We start from the raw sequence: 17587 nt of genomic DNA, 5'->3' as shown, positions 1-17587 counted from the left end.
TCTGATTAACTTGTTTCACTTAGTATTGCACACTCTAGCTCTAGCCACATTGTTCTTTTTGATGGCTGTGTAATATTCCATTACAGTGTTATTATCATATATACTATAGTATATATTATAGTATAGTATTATATATAATACACATATTATATGTATTTATAATTTTATATATAATATACTTATATATTTATAATTTTATATATATATGTATATGGAAAACAGTTTGGAGGTTCCTCAAAAAGTTGAAATTAGAGCTACCCTATGACTCAGCAATTACACTACTAGGTATTTATCTGAAGGATACAAACATAGTGATTCCAAGGGGCACATGCTCCCCCAGTGCTTATAGCAGCAATGTCCACAATTGCCAAAGTATAGAAAGAACCCAGATGTCCATCAACAGATGGGTAGATAAAGAAGATATTTATACTAATGGAATATTACTCAGCCATCAAAAAGAATGAAATCTTGCCATTTACGATGTAAGTGGAACTAGAGGGCATTATGATAAGTGAAATAAGTGAGTCAGAAAAAGACAAATACCATAGATTTCACTCATATCTGGAATTTAGGAAATAAAACAGGTGAACATAGGGGAAGGGAAGGAAAAAATAAAATAAGACAAAAACAGAGAAGGAGGCAAATCATAAGAGACTCCTAACTATAGGGAACAAACTGAGGGTTGCTGGAGGGGAAGTTGGTGGGAGGATGGGGGGTAACTGAGTGGTGGGCATTAAGGAGGGCACCCGAACTAATGAACACTGGGTGTTGTATGCAACTGATGAATCATTGAATTCTACCTCTGAAACTGATAATACAGTATATGTTAATTAAATTGAATTTAAATAAAAAATTTTTAAAAATGAAGAAGAAAGGAAAGCTTGTTAGGGGAAATTTAACAAAACCTGATAAAGCATTTTATTTTAGTTAATAACAATGTATTAGTATTGGTTCATTAATTATGACAAATGCACCATGGTAATAAAAAATGCTAAGAATAGGAGAAACTGGATGCATAGAATATGGTAACTCTCTTGCACTATCACTGAGACTTTTCTGTAAAGACTTGCTTTTCTGTAAAATTTTTATAAAATAATAAAGTTTAGGGATACCTGGCTGGCTCAGTCAGGAGACCATGCAACTCTTAGTCCTGGGGTCATGAGTCCAAGCCCCACATTGGGTATGGAGCTTACTTGAAATTAAAAAAAATTTTTTTGAAGTCTTTATAAAACTATTAAAAATAATTTTATTTTATGAAAAACATATGGCGTTTAAAAGAATTCACATATTTGCCAGAAATTTGGCATAAACTTCCCAGCAGGAGTCACTGTAGTCACTGTTAAATTATCTCATCAGGTCATCACCATTTCAGTTTCCCATTCATTATAACTTCCTCCAAAGTCGCTGTGACACCAATATGGCACTGGTAACAAAGTGGCCGGTTATCTTAAGCTTGTACACAGTGTAAGACAATTATGGAAATATAATTATCTTTTTAATGTCAAGAGCTTCCAGCTGTTTACACTATTATAATGAAACTTGTATTGGAATCCAGATTATTTCAGTATTAAATTTATGTTTGACCCAGGATAACAGAGATATAATAAGTATGGTATGCGTATGCTTAATGATACTCACAGTTTGTGACTCCTAGTATTGTCAGCATGGGATAAATAGACTTATTTATTTCTGAGGGCTGTTATGACAAGAATTATGCTAATGGCTAGAGACATGAGGGGGAAAGACATCTCTCAGGTCTCTAGTCTAGTACATTTACATTCTCTTCAAGAAGCCTGGACCATTTATTCATTGTGGTTTTGATTTGTATTTCCCTGATGCCGAGTGATATGGAGCACTTTTTCATGTGTCTGTTGGCCATCTGGATGTCTTCTTTGCAGAAATGTCTGTTCATGTCCTCTGCCCATTTCTTGATTGGATTATTTGTTCTTTGGGTGTTGAGTTTGCTAAGTTCTTTATAGATTCTGGACACTAGTCCCATAAGTGACTCTTAATCTCACAAAACAAACTGAGGGTTGCTGGGGGGAGGGGGTTTGGGAGAAGGGGGTGGGATTATGGACATTGGGGAGGGTATGTGCTTTGGTGAGTGCTATGAAGTGTATAAACCTGGTGATTCACAGACCTGTACCCCTGGGGATAAAAATATATGTTTATAAAAAATAAAAAATTATAAAAAAAAAAAAAAGGAGCCTGGACCAGGCCACTGGAAAAGAGCATCTTGCCAAACTCTTTGAAGGTCCCAATGCTGGGACTGAGACAGGTCCAGACAACCCTGGGACAGAATAAAATTTCCCAAAGCCCCTTTCAGGGGACTCCTGCAGATGAGGAGAAACAGGGGGATTTTGTCAAACTGTTCTGATGACCAAAGGAAAAGGCATCAAATATTTCTCCATGTTAAAGAACATCTTATCCATAAACTGACCCCCAGAAATGTCTGAATTTCCAGGAGGACCTTTTAAAGAACTGTATAAAATAGATGTTTCTCTTCAAGAGAGACAAACCATACCACGTGGCTGTATGCCATATCCCATCAAAACGTTGCTCCATGACTGTCTTCTTGAATGAGCCTCTTCTGCTGTAAGGATCTTTCAAATGACTCCACTGAATTCTTAGCTCTTTGAGAATTATCAAAGTTCCCTCATGTTGCACTTTCCAAAGCAAATGTGACTTTATAAAGAGAATGATTTTAAAACGTATTGAGATGAATCAGTTGAATATCATCTTTAAAAAGTGAGCTGTTCTGACAGTTTCTTAAACCAATCTCCCTGAATTTTTTAAAACCTGAGATCACTTAGGACGAAGTCACAAAAGCCTCCATGCAGCATCCAACAATTAAAGCCTATACGGTTTGTTTGGCTTTTGAGTTCTACATGGTATATAATACCAGTATATTTATTTTAATAGAAGTGAACAGTGTTCAACAAAAGCAAAGTTCCATGGATATATTATGGCTGTCGAGCTTAACCACACATAGGAAACGTGGGATTAATTTATTTTCAAATATTTCTGAAGGCTACTTACTGCCTAGTCTCAACCCACAGAAAATACGAATTCGAACAAAGTATATATCAAAATAATATTACCTAAGTCTTCTCCCAGCCCCAGTGTATGTAACGAAGTGAGCAAGATGGAGGCTATATCGCAAAATGTATTTCACATATTGATTATGAATGAATTTCCCTTATTTGCAAGCAAAACAAGGCCCTCTGCTTATTTTCCTCGGTGTATTGATACAGAAAGTGAACTCACTCTGCTTTTCCAAACCAAGGAAAACAAATGATACTGCAATTGGAGGGAAATTAGTGCCAATTAAGACAATTGTGCAGCTGTGAAAGAGGGCATGTTTATACTTAGATTGCTGCCCTTATGGTATGCTTAATAATGGCCAATCTAACAATGTGATGTATAAATCAAGGCTTATAATTTTCAACAAAGTTTTAACTTTTATTTGACAAATTGTGCTATTTTTATTCTGGCTCACAAATTGGAACAGATTTGTGTAAATTATGTAAAATGCATGCTGGGGTGTTCATTGTACCATCACATTTTTCCATTTGCGTTCCCCATTCCATCTGTCTTTTTTTTTTCCTTCTGAGAGAATTCTGTATGTGTTAAAATAGATCATTTCTTGAGATGTTAATTATGTACAAGAGAAAACCCAACTGTGAATGGGTTGTTATCATCAAGGCCTTTACTGTTTTACTCTTTAAGTGCTTTCTTATATCTGGTAGTAAAGTGTTCAGAGCCAGGCAGACGTAATAACGTCAGTAGCACATCCCACATCCTCAGACATTTTATAATGGATTTGCAGGCGATTTACAGACTTGCAGGCAGAAAGGATCCCAAACGCTGAAGAAACATCTATGAAGTGAACTGCTTATCTTGTATAGCAGGATAGTACAGATCACATTTTTTGGGTGAACATAATGGCATTTGTGGGAACTCATGTTAAAATAAGTGGCTTCTCTGGATGGTAAAAGATCTTGTACATCAGAAGAATTTCAGATGAAATTCACAAGGTTTCACATGAAGAAATTAAGCGATTTTATGACACCTAAGGAAGGAATTTGGAGGGGACACAGGAAGACAGAAAACACTTTTGAAGTAGAAAATGTTGGAAATCTTTCTACCAGGAAGGAAGGAGTCTTGATGTAAGGAAGAACAAGGAAATGAGTGAGTTCAGGATGACTCAGAAAAATGGTTTTAAGTCAGATGAAAAGAAAGTTATACATTATTTACAATGAAATGGAAAAAACACTAACTGACTTACGAGTTGACTTATGAGTTAAACTCCTTGGCTGCAAAACCCACTGTGATGCTGAGCATGATGAAAGATCATCGAGAACCAAGATGTGGACCAGAACCAACATCCCACAAGGAAGATAGGCAAAGAAGTTACTGTAGCTGGACAAACACCACAAAATAGTGCATGTTTTGCTCGTAGTTCTAGGATGTAGAAGTATGTGTATGTCTTTGTGTTTATGTGGGGGTGTAGAGATAGGCACATACATCCACTTCCCCTCCCACCAGAAACACACAAATGCAGATATTCAGTGATAGGTCTTGGGTGGCTGAATAAATATTGTGTACTTCCAACTTGTGGATTCTTTAAGAAAGATAATGTGGGTATGACCATTGAAAACATAGTACAGGGGCACCTGGATGGCTCAGTGGGTTAAAGCCTCTGTCTTCAGCCCAGGTCACAATCCCAGGGTCGTGGGCTTGAGCCCTGCATTAGGCTCTCTGCTCAGCAGGGAGCCTGCTTCCTCCTTCTCTCTCTTCCTGCCTCTCTGCCTACTTGTGATCTCTGTCTGTCAAATAAATAAATGAAATCTTAAAAAAAAAACAAAACAGAATACAAGGGAAAGTATGACAAAATAGAATTTAGGGGTTTACCCAAAGGTACCCTCTTGCTATGCTCAAAGTGGCATCCTGATGAAGAAGCATCACAGCATAGAGCAAACCTATGAATGAAGCAACAAGTCTGTCATTTGATCCTCGTAAATGTTGCCTCTAAGAAGGTAATTTTAAAATCTTTAAATTTTATTTTATTTTATTATTTTTTAAATATTTAATTTATTTGTTTGCCAGAGAGAGAGAGAAAGCACAAGCAGGGGGAGCAGCAGGCAGAGAGAGGCAGACTCCCCGCTGAGCAAGGAGCCTGATCTGGGACTTGATCCCAGGACCTGGAGATCATAACCTGAACCAAAGGCAGACTCTTACCCAACTGAGCCACCCAGGTGTCCCAATTAAATCTTTAAATTGTAAAGATCAAACTGATAAGAACAATTAAATTATAAAGATTAAAATAGCATTGAAGGCATTCCTCTCTACTAAAGGTAAATAAAAAAGATTGGGTGTTGGACATGCGGGACCACTGGATTTACTCCTCCACCCCCCTGCTCTTGAATAACTGAAGAAAAGAAAATCAAAATATGTGAAAAAATGGCATTCAGGTAGTAGACACAAAACAGTACAGGACGCTGATACCTGAGAGATGGGAAACAAAGGAGTGAGACATAGGAGTGCTCCAGCTTCCTGCCAGGCCAGAGCTGCCAGGCCATGGCTCAGAGGGGACTGAGGCACAGCCCAGCTTACTCTACAGTCAAGAGATCCAGTGTGGAGCAGGAGGTGAAGACAACTAGAAATTATAGGGTGGAGGATCAGAGAGGAGAAAGCTGCCCTGTACTCCTGTAAAAGCATCCTAAGATTGTTAGAATCAAAGAAATCAAGTATCCTTTTGAAAATTGAATTGTAACCTACTAATCTATAAATCTAATCCACTGACCAGTTCTTTTTTTTAAATTGTGTTACATTAATCACCATACAGTACGTCTACAGTACAACTACACAAAAACAGTACACTACAGTTTTTGATGTAGTGTTCCATGATTCATTATTTGCATATAACACCCAGTGTTCCATGCAATCCATGCCCTCGTTGATACCCATGATCAGGCTCACCCATTTCCCCACTGCCCTTCCTTCTAAAACTCTCCATTTGTTTCCCAGAGTTTGTAGTCTGTCACGGCTCATCTCCCACTCCAATTTCTCCCCCATTTTTCCCTTCTAATGTTGTCCTCCATGCTATTCCTTATGCTCCACAATAAGTGAAACCATATGATAATTGACTTTCTCTGTTTGACTTATTTCACTCAGAATAATCTCCAGTCCCATCCAAGCTGATGCAAAAGTTGGATATTCATCCGTTCTGATGGTTGTATAATATTCCATTGTGCATATGGACCACATCTTCTTTATCCATTTGTCTGTTGAAGGGCATCTTGGCTCTTTCCACATTTTGGCTGTTGTGGACATTGCTGCTATGAACATTGAGGTGCATATGGCCCTTTTCTTCTACTATACATGTATCTTTGGAGTAAATATCCAGTAGTGCAATTGCTGGGTTTTTAATTTTTAATTTTTTGAGGAACCTCCACACTGTTTTCCAAAGTGGCTGCACCAGCTTGCATTCCCACCAGCAGTGTAAGATGGTTCCCCTTTCTCCACGACTTCTCCAATATTTGTTGTTTCTTGCCTTGTTGATTTTTGCCATTCTGACTGGTGTAAGGTGGTATCTCAATGTGGTTTTGACTTGAATTTCCCTGATGGCTAATGATGATGAACACTTTTTCATGTGTCTGTCAGCCATTGGTATGTCTTCTTTGAAGAAGTGTCTCCCCAGTTCCAAACAAATTCTAAAATACTTCTGTTTTTAAGTACTATTAAAAGGTATAATTTCTTTTTTAAAAAAAGATTTTATGTATTTATTTGAGAGATAAACAAAGATAGAAGGAGAGAGAGCATGAGCAGGGGGAGAGGGAGAAGCAGACTCTCTGCTGAGCTCAAAGCCTGATGCAGGGCTTGATCCCAGGACACCAAGATCCCAGGACACCATGACCTGAGCTGAAGTCAGACGTTTAACCTACTGAACCATCCAGGTGGTCCTAAAAGGTAAAATGTCTAATTCACAATAGTATTTCCTTAGAAACTAACTTCATCAATCCCCACAGCTGACCTGGGTTACAACCTGTTGAATTCTCCCCTCTCTTTAACTCCAAAATATCAGCATGAGGCAAGAGTGGTTCTGGGCTTTGCTCAGCTGCTCCTTTCCTCTTCTCCCCATTGCCCAGCCCTCTAGATTTCCCCTGCACATTCCCCATGTTGACTATTGCACAAGCGCAGCAGCTGGTGTCCCGTACCATTCTGCTTAAGAGTAGCTGAGTGGGACAGAGTAGCTGAGTGAGGCAGACTTTCCTAAGCTGCCTTGGTGGAGGAGGAAAGAGGCAAGGCAGGAAAAGCCGGCATGTAAATAGATATTTTTCCCTCCATAGAAAGATAAGCTGTCATCCATACTTCTTAACCCTTTTTTGGCATGGAGTTCACAACCTCTTCAGTGGGCTGTCCTAAGAGCCAAATGACTGAATTATGGCTGTTATGGAATGTGCAGTTCAAAATATTAAGTATGGATCAATGTGACCAAACTCATAATTAAGTCGACACCAAGTATTCCTACGGTCTTCATTTGGGAAAAACAAATGGCTAGAAGAGGATTTTTGACAAATTCTCGCAAAGGGAAATAAACACATCTAGAAGTCAGAATATTTTAAGCTTTTATTGTTTCTTGAGTAACAGGTTATTTATTTTCATCAGATTCTACACACATGCACACAAAGATGCCAGATTTCTCCCACATAGATTTTCTTGGTAAATAGGGAACTTCCGAATGGCTCTTATAACCAATACTAAGAAAAGTACAAAGGTGATACTGAGCAGATGGAATTAATATGATAATAACACATGAAAATTCGTTAATCTCTATTGAAAAGATGGATAATCAAATGAGATCATTGCACATTCATATACTGGGGTTGCCAAGTTCTGAGTAAAATTCCTTGATTGCAAATTTTGAGGCATGAATTTTAAGTTGGAGTTATAATGGAAGATAACCTAATCAGAATTTTCTTGAGGAAAGAATATTACTGAAAAAGAATTATAACACCACATTCATATGTAATCTTTTGACTTAAATGGCGACTAGTCATAGACAAATACAGGATCAGAATAATCTATAAATAAAATCTTTTCCTCCTCAGACCCTTGATGTTTGTCTTAGCATCAAACACAAATACAATCTTGGCTCCCGCCTTTAAGCTTGGATAAACCATAAAAGCAGTGTCTTATCACAGAAATAATAAAGGTAATTTGTGTACACCACCTTAGACACAGTTAGCAGTGGGGCAGAACTAAGACTTGTCCAATAGAAGTTTCAAAGATTCAGTTAAATGTAGGACAACCAGTTTCCTATAGCAGTGAGCAAGGTATGTCCTGAAAGAGAGGCAGGGAGATCATTCTTTGAGAGCAGAGTAGTTTGCTGAAAGTTAGAGAAAAGGAACAATGGGATTTCCAGGGAAGGGAAAAGAATGAGGAAAAACAAAAATTTATGAGGTAAAGTTTTTAAAATGTTTGTTTCCAGTTTGTCAGTTTTTTCTCATCATCATTTTATTGAAGGTACCTTCCATTCTCCACTGATCTTTTGGCATTATTTTGGTCATACTGTAAATTCTTAGATGGAACAGTTCATCCCATGATATAGCTGAATGATCACATTCTATTGATTTATCTGCTCCAGGCCACTGTGGCTAAAAATCAGAAGTTTTGTGTGAGAACATTAACCAAGAGTCTATAACCCATTATTTTAAAAGAGGAAAATTTAAAAATAAATAAATAAATAAATAAATAAATAAATAAAAGAGGAAAATTACAGTGTATTATACATCATCTCAAATTCCCCCAACAAATTTCTAGGATTAACCTAAAAGCCAGTAAATAGCATACCATAATATTAGGATCTACAGTGCTTTAAACATAGCTTCCTGATCACCAGTGATTATTTTTCAAAAAAACACAACATTTGCTTTTTAAGCAGTATGGTGTTGAATTTTCATGAATATCATGATAAACACAGAAAAAAAAAACTAGTAATAAACAAATTTGTTATACATAAGGCAGACATAAAGCAACAACTAAAAACAAGGACATTTCCTATAATACACCCTACTTACCCGGAAAGCGGAGGAAGAACTTGAAAGTTGTGGATGGAGGAGAATTTAAATGCACATTTACTTGGTATGGTTTTCAAAATGTTTAGCACATTATTCTGATGATCCATCCAATTTACCCAGTTGTATACAGAATTTAATTTCTTTATGTATCCCTTTTTAAATATTTTTATTGCATTTGGAGGAAATTAATATATTTTTTTCATATAAATACTGCCCCCCAAAACATAAATTGATGGCAACTTACATTCTTTTATCTGGATATTAAAAACCAAAAAGGGGGTGCCTGGGTTGCTCAGTGGGTTAAGCCTCTGCCTTTGGCTCAGGTCACAATCTCAGGGTACTGGGATGGAGCCCCACATCAGGCTATGTCCTCAGCAGGGAGCTTGCATCCCCCTCTTTCTCTGCCTGCCTCTCTGCCTACTTGTGATCTCTGTCTGTCAAATAAATAAATAAAATCTTAAAAAAAAAGCATGAAGAAACTAGTGAAGTATGAATAAGGTTTATAGTTGAGTTAGTAGTATTTACTATTTGCAACATAAATTTCTTAGTTTTGACTCTTATTGTGACTACTTAAGATATCTTTAGTGGGGGAAGTAGGCCAAAGGTAGTTGAAACTCCACTATTTTTTCACAACTTCTTAAACTATTATTTAAAAACAAATGCTAGCTGGGAAGATACTGTGTGGAGGATGTGTGTACTTTGTTCATGTTATTGACATGATATTGGGTTTTAATTAAGTTCACAAAATTAGAACTATTCTTTTAGCATGTATTGAAGTTTCTGGTCTTTGAGTTTAGTTAGAATATGTTGATTACCACGATCTGATCACATTACTCATTTTAGAAACTATATGACTTATTAATTAATCAGACTTGATAAAATAAATGGATTAACAGCTTCCAGCCGGAGATACTTCTGTTTTATATAATGTGATGAATTCATTCTAGGTTTTTAAAGTCAAAAGAAACCATATTGCAATGAATAAAATTTGTGTGTCTATCATTCCTTTCATTAAAGCCTTACCATCACTAACTATGTCAAGTTTTAAGATTGCGATCTTTTTTGGAAGCAAAGGAAAACAGAGTGAAGAAATTCATATTTATAGAATACCTATTGAGTATGAAACACTATCATGGGCACTTCCATTTTCTCATTAACTCTTCCCGATAACTCTGCAAGTCAAGTATTATTATCCCCACTTGACAGATGGGAATATTGCCTACAAAACTTTTCAAAGGTTTCACAGCTAGTAAGTGTTTGGGATCATGATTTAAACTCAGATATGCTCCTTCCATTCAGCTCTCACTCCCCATTGATGGCATGGTGATGCTGATTTTGATACTTACTTAGCAATTGCACTTGTCAACAGAGATAATAAATCTTTGGTTTTTCCCTAACCTGAAAAACTAGTCTGTCTTGATCATTTTGTCTTTCTAATCTTCCTGTACGTATGGGGAATACTCATTCAGAAATGGACTAATCTCTAAATATTCCTAAATACTTGTAACTTCCTACTGTGTTCTATACAAGAGTTCCATCAGTTTTCTTTTGTTTTGTTCAAACACTTTTTCTTTTGTTTTGTTCAGACCACTTCTGAGAGAAAGAATTTATTTAAGAGATATTGGGTAGGCCACAGAATCTCTTGATAAAGTAGAGAAGCAAAGAAGCTAGAAACAATATCCAACCATATCTCAGGACTATTCTAGCTAAAATGTCTTCCTCCTTGCCGCTTGAGTTCTACGATACTCAGAATTGGACATTAGAACCTACAGTATCATATCCTCTAACAAACCAGTGCCTGAATACACCAGCCAGAAAATCAACTTTCCTGATTATAACTGTGACCACATAATGTACATTCCCACAACCAAGACTTGTACAGATAAGTTTTGTTGGCAAAATCCAGAATTCAATGACTTTATCTGAATAACTAGAAGGCCAAATCCATTTGAGGAAGCACCTTTCAATAGCGGTGACAGTAAAGTCTTCTTAGCCTTCATCAAAAATACTATAGTCATTTATCAAATTGTACTCTGATAAATGCATTTATCAAAGTGCACATTTATCAGAGTGTATTACACAAGTGTGTAATACAGAAGGAATTTCAGATGGATGCAATGCAGAAGGGTGACACAGCACTGGCCCTGAACTGACAGGAATCCCAGAGGACCGAAAATTGCTTCATGCTTCATTAGTCAGTGTGTGGACAAATGGAGGCCAAGAGATATGAAGTTTGGACTCAGGTTCCTTTAGAAGGAGACACCCAGATCTATGGCTTTTCCCTAGACTTATTTGCCAAGTTCCTGAATTCATAATTAGGATAGATAACTCAGCACTTGCTAAATAACATACTTATTTAGCAAAGACCAATACTGAGTATCTGAAATGGCACCATTTCCTACAGATTCGTTTAATCACCTTTCTTTGCATTATGGAAGAGGCAGCAGTTTGATGTCACTGGACCAGACACTAAAAATATGGGTTTGTTTTCCCTACCCAGAATATTCGGGACAGTATTATAATCTAAAGACTTAGTGCTTTATTCAACATCATGATATTCAATAATGACAGCATTGTTTCTGACCAAAGAACTTACTTTATGACAAAATAACTGAAGCTCTTCATTTAGGCTCATATCCATAACAGTAACAAGTCTTACCACATGTGCTATCAACAGAAACAGCTGACATGACAGAACTGTGCAATGATACACTAAAAATGAACTTAGACTACAGATTAAGTAACCAGCTATAGAGGTATTGATAGGCCCCAAAATATTCACTAGGTACCCTAAACCAGTATCCAGCTTCTGGTGCTTTTTCTTCCATATCCAAAATATGTGGATCTAAGGATTAAGGGTCTAATACCTTCAAGTCTGTTTAGAGGTATGTTTCTGAGTGAGCCTAGGAAAAGAAGGGAGAGGACTTGTACTGGATAAAGAGACTGGTTCCAATTATCAATGAAAAAAGAAGGCTGTTGCTACACAGGGGGATCAGGAGAAGTGTGGAACCCAGAAGATTCTCTAGGGCACCTCTTAGTATTTCCATATACAGTGATGGAAGAAGAGAAGATTACTACATCAGCTTGATGCAGTCAAGAAAACTAAAAGTTTGTTTAGATCCTTCAGGAATTAAGATTTGGGTAAATAAATGAAATGAAGTTATGACCAAATGATAGGTGATAGGTATTAGAAGAAGAAAATAATGACTATCAAATGGCTTCAGAACTGATTACAGAAATAAGGACTGTATTAGCGCTGCATATTTTTCTTGTTTTATATATATTTTTATATATATTAACATTTTCTTCTCCACTCCCCCAATTTTATGTAGAGTGTGTTGGTGATTTTTTTACACATTTAATTCTGAAGTTTATTTATTTTAAATTTTTTTTTAATATAATTTTTTATTTTTTATAAACATGTATTTTTATCCCCAGTGGTACAGGTCTGTGAATCACCAGGTTTACACACTTCACAGCACTCACCAAAGCACATACCCTCCCCAATGTCCATAATACCACCCCCTTCTCCCAAACCCCCTCCCCCCAGCAACCCTCAGTTTGTTTTGTGAGATTAAGAGTCACTTATGGGACTAGTGTCCAGAATCTATAAAGAACTTAACAAACTCAACACCCAAAGAACAAGTAATCCAATCAAGAAATGTGCAGAAGACATGAACAGATATTTCTCCAAAGAAGACATCCAAATGGCCAACAGACTCATGAAAAAGTGCTCAAAATCACTTGGCATTGGGGAAATCAAATCAAAACCTCAATGAGATACCACCTCACACCAGTCAAAATGGCTAAAATGAATGAGTAGGAAAACAACAGATGTTAGCGAGGATGCAGAGAAAGGGGAACCCTCTTCTGCTGTTGGTGGAAATGCAAGCTGATGCAGCCACTCTGGAAAACAATATGGAGATTCCTCAAAAAGTTGAAAATAGAGCTACCCTACAATCCAGGAATTGCACTATTAGGTATTTACCCTAAAGATACAAATATAGTGATCTGGAGGGGCACATGCACCCCAGTGTTTATAGGAGCAATTTACACAATAGCTAAACTATGGAAAAAGCCCAGATGTATGGAGAGATGAATGGATAAAGAAGATATGTTACACACACACACACACACACACACACACAATGGAATACTACTCAGCCACCAAAAAAAAAGAAAGAAAGAAACCTTGCCATTTGCAACAATGTGGATGGAGTTAGAAGGTATTATGCTAACCAAAATAAGTAAATCAGAGAAAAACAATTACCATATGATCTCACTCATATATGGCATTTAAGGAGAAAACAAAGGATCATGGGGGAAGGGAAGGAAATATATAGATGAAATGAGAAAGGGAGACAAAGCATAAGAGATTCTTAATCATAGGAAACAAATTGAGCATTGCTGGAGGGGGGCTGTGGAGGGATGAGGTAACTGGGTCATGGACATTAAGGAGGGCATGTGATCTAATTAGCACTGGGTATTATATAAGACTGATGAATCACTGAACTCTACCTCTAAAACATATAATACACTATATGTTAATTTTAGAAAAGAAATTAAAGTTGGTGGTGTGAATATTTTTTAGAGAAGAAAGGGAAGAATTTTGTATGTTGATATAACACACAAAGTATGAATGTAATAGAAGATAACCTCAGTGACAATAATGTTTAAAAGCTTTTAAATTCTATTCAGGGAATACCTACAACTTTTGTTTTGAGACAAGTAGTCCTTTTGAGAAACACTTCCTTTTTTTTTTGTTTTTGTTTTGAAGACTTTATTTATTTGACAGAGAGAGATCACAAGTAGGCAGAGAGGCAGGCAGAGAGAGAGAGAGGGAGAAGCAGGCTCCCTGCTGAGCAGAGAGCCCGATGCTGGGCTCGATCCCAGGACCCTGGGATCATGACCTGAGCCGAAGGCAGAAGTTTAACCCACTGAGCCACCCAGGTACCCCAACACTTCCTTTTTTATGCAAATGTCTTTAAAATATTTAAAGAACTCTATATGAAGAATTCCATTTGAAGATGTATAATAAATCATACTCAAGATAAATATACATTCATACTTACTAATTCTGAACAAAAGCCTGAATCCCTTTTAGGAGGAATATACAACGTGTGAGAGTCAACAAAATTTAGTTTGACTATTGAACTGCTGAACCAACAGCACATGTAGATATCAAAATCTTCCTTTTGAATTGCTTACTCATATACTTCTGTCACTCTTCACATACCTGATAACCTTGTCCAATTTGGGGAACCTCAACGTGCCTGTGGTCACCCGTTTGAAACCTGCCTTCTGAGTTACTAATCTTCATTCCTACTCATGATTATATATGGTGGATATTTATCAAGTTCCTAGTTTTTATTAGTAGTGAACTAAAAATTTACTGCCTTTAAAGAGTTTACATTCCACTGGAAAAGACTTGAAAATAATGTAATAACATAACTATATAATATAATTTCAGGTAGTTAAGTGATGTGGAATGAAAAAAGAGAATGCTACTTCAAAGAGAGCAGTTGGGAAAGGACTCTGAGGGATGACATTTAAGCAAAGATTTCAGTGACCTAAAGGGTTGTTCTGACATCTTGAGAAGGAAGTAATGAAACTGCAAGAATATTGTGCCTGAGGCCAAGCTTGCTTATGTCTGAGAAAGCAAGAAGCTTACTCCTGGAGCAGAGGAAAAGACTGACAGAACCTGAATTTGGAAAGGTAACTAGAAGCCAGAAGCCAGATACACATGACCTTTAGGTGGAAACAATTTTTAAATTTAATCCTAAAAAGCCTTTGGAAATTCGAATAAGAGGAGATAGCTTATTTGCATCTGAAAAGGACCACTCTGGTTGAAGTGCAGAAAATAGACTATTCTCTGATAAAAAGAATAAAAAATGATGAGTAGAAGCAAGAACAGCTGGAGTGGTACTTCAGGCCAGGAGAGAAATGGTGGAGCCTCAGATCAGAACGAGAAAGCAGAGGAGTACACCACTACCTTGTTATTGTTAAGACAAGACTTCTGCTCTACAATGGAGAGTTCATGTCATTCTGGCTTCCTTGATTAGTTTGTTCAATTATGATCTTTCTATGGCATCATCAGGGCCTCCAGATCATTGGTTCGTTCCTGTGCTCATTCCTGATCCATCAGACTTCTCTCTTGTTTATTATCGTCCTTATCCAGATTATATTTTATGGTTCCTTATAAGTGACAGTCATGATAATATCTGTAATGCCATAGTTCTTTAGCATGTTCATTTCACTAATCTGGCAAAAATGCATCCCATTGTCAACCTTCTCTATTTTTTGCCAAAACTCTGTACCATAACCCAACACATATCATAGAAAAACCTGGGTATCATGCTTAAGACCTCCTTTCCTTCATCTCTAGTACTCGTTCCATATATATTTTCAAGCTCTCACCATTTAAATATCTCTCGAATGGATCCACTTTATGTGTAAGTCAACATCCTTGTCAGTCATTTTCAACTCTTGCCTAACCTCTTCCAGAACTTGTAACTAGTCCTCCACAATATTGCACCTATAACACAGTCTCAATGATGAAACCAGAATGACACTTCTTACCATTAAACCTGATAATCCTGCTTCTTTGGTTTAAATTTTGTATTTACTTGTTCCTGGGATTCATTATATAGGATGGCCTATAAAGTTAGGGGTAAATATATTTTGTTGTTCAAAATAGGCCACTTTTGAATGCAAAATGGGTAACTACGAATAAACATGTTAGGACAGCTCTCATAAATCTACAATACTCTAAAAAACCTGGGACATATAGTCAGACAACATAATGTCTTATTTATCCAGTTATACTCTAACTCTCTAGTATTATCTCATGTTCCATCCCCATCAAATAAAAATATTCCAACCACAGTGATGTTTCCTCTTTGCTGATCTAAGACTTTCACCCAGTATTTTCACACTCACTGGAACATACTTCTTCCTGTCCTTGCCATGTTACCTTGGCAATTCATCTTTATCTCTCAACTCAGACTTCTCTACTCTCTCCTTCCCTTCAGAACCAAACCTTTGAAAAGAGATGGTCATTTTTCCTTATTTTCTGTTTACTCCAAAATCTGTTCAAAGGTGGTTTCTCTCTCATCCAGAAAATCAGTCTCTGCTCCTCCTGTTTAGGTCAAGTCCCCTTACTGTATTGTTATAATGTCAGGTACTTCTTGTAATCTAACATTTATCTGTGTTGTTATTTGATTGTTTTACCTTCTAGATTAATTTTGCATATTATGTACTTAATTTTCCTGGAAAAAATGTCTACCACAATAGTAGACACTCAACACGTATTTGTTTAGTAAATGACTGAATAAATGAACAAAAATTTAAAACAAAGATCAAAAGAGAGTAATCACTCATCACACTGTTCTAATGAATGGCAGATCTCAGTAAGTCTTTCTCTATGTGTTAATTCCAACATGGTTTGATTGGAAAAGAATGTGATATATTTTTTATTAGTATGCTCCAAATATTTACTACTGGTCTTTAGAGAATCTATAACTTTGCCCTGTCTTTTATTAAAGCCACACAGACACATTTGTGGGATAGTTTTCTTCCTTTTGTTTTGTCTCTTAAATTTATTGTTGTGGCTGATATACATGGCATAAAGAGATATAAGAATAGACACACACACACACACACACACACACACACACACACACACACATATATGCACAATAGGAATGACCTGTGCATCTTTTTCTACCCATTTCCACTGCCCCTACCACCATCCCACCAGGAGATTAGTTTGGGGATGAGACATTAAATTCCTCATATCTAAATGAAAGCAACATTTTTTTTTTTCTAAAAAAGAAAAAAAGCACATGGAGGAATAGAATAGGAATGGGTTGAACTAGCACTTTAGTAAGCTGGGTGAAGTTGTTTGGGCTCATCCTGGTTTATTTTTCTCATATTTGAGCCAAAGCTGTTTCCTCAGTAAATTGGAGAGACTAGTACCAAGTCTGACAGCTTGTGAGAGCAAACTTTAAAACATAAAAGCTCTTTTCAAAACTGTACATCTCTAATAAGAGTCTAGGCAGTTAAAATTAATGACTACCCAAATCACAAGACAGACAACTAGAAACTATGTACTTGATAGCAGCATACAACACCACGTATATAGTAGTTTTTCCAAACAACTGAATCTGAGTCTGGTCAAGCCTTTGGGGCTAATCAATTAACAAGAAATACAGGGGACAGAGGAGCATGTTAGTTGACACAATAGATGTAATCAGTAAAATTCAGACTGGAAAACTCTTATTAGACAAAAGGTAGAAACAAAAGTTTCTACCATAAATAAATTGTAAGGATGGGGGGAGGCTAGTTGGAGGGACTCTACGTTAAAATAAATCTGATAATATACTAACAAACTGCAATGCATGGAGTTAATTTTGATCGTGATTCAAGCAAATTAACATCAAAAAATGTGAAAAACAAAACTATCGGGGAAATGTGAGTACTGATTGAATGTTTAATAATAATGA

The sequence above is a fragment of the Mustela nigripes genome, chromosome 6 (genome assembly GCF_022355385.1).
Source record: "Mustela nigripes isolate SB6536 chromosome 6, MUSNIG.SB6536, whole genome shotgun sequence".
NCBI lineage: Eukaryota > Metazoa > Chordata > Mammalia > Carnivora > Mustelidae > Mustela > Mustela nigripes.
This window is presented reverse-complemented; position numbering follows the sequence as displayed.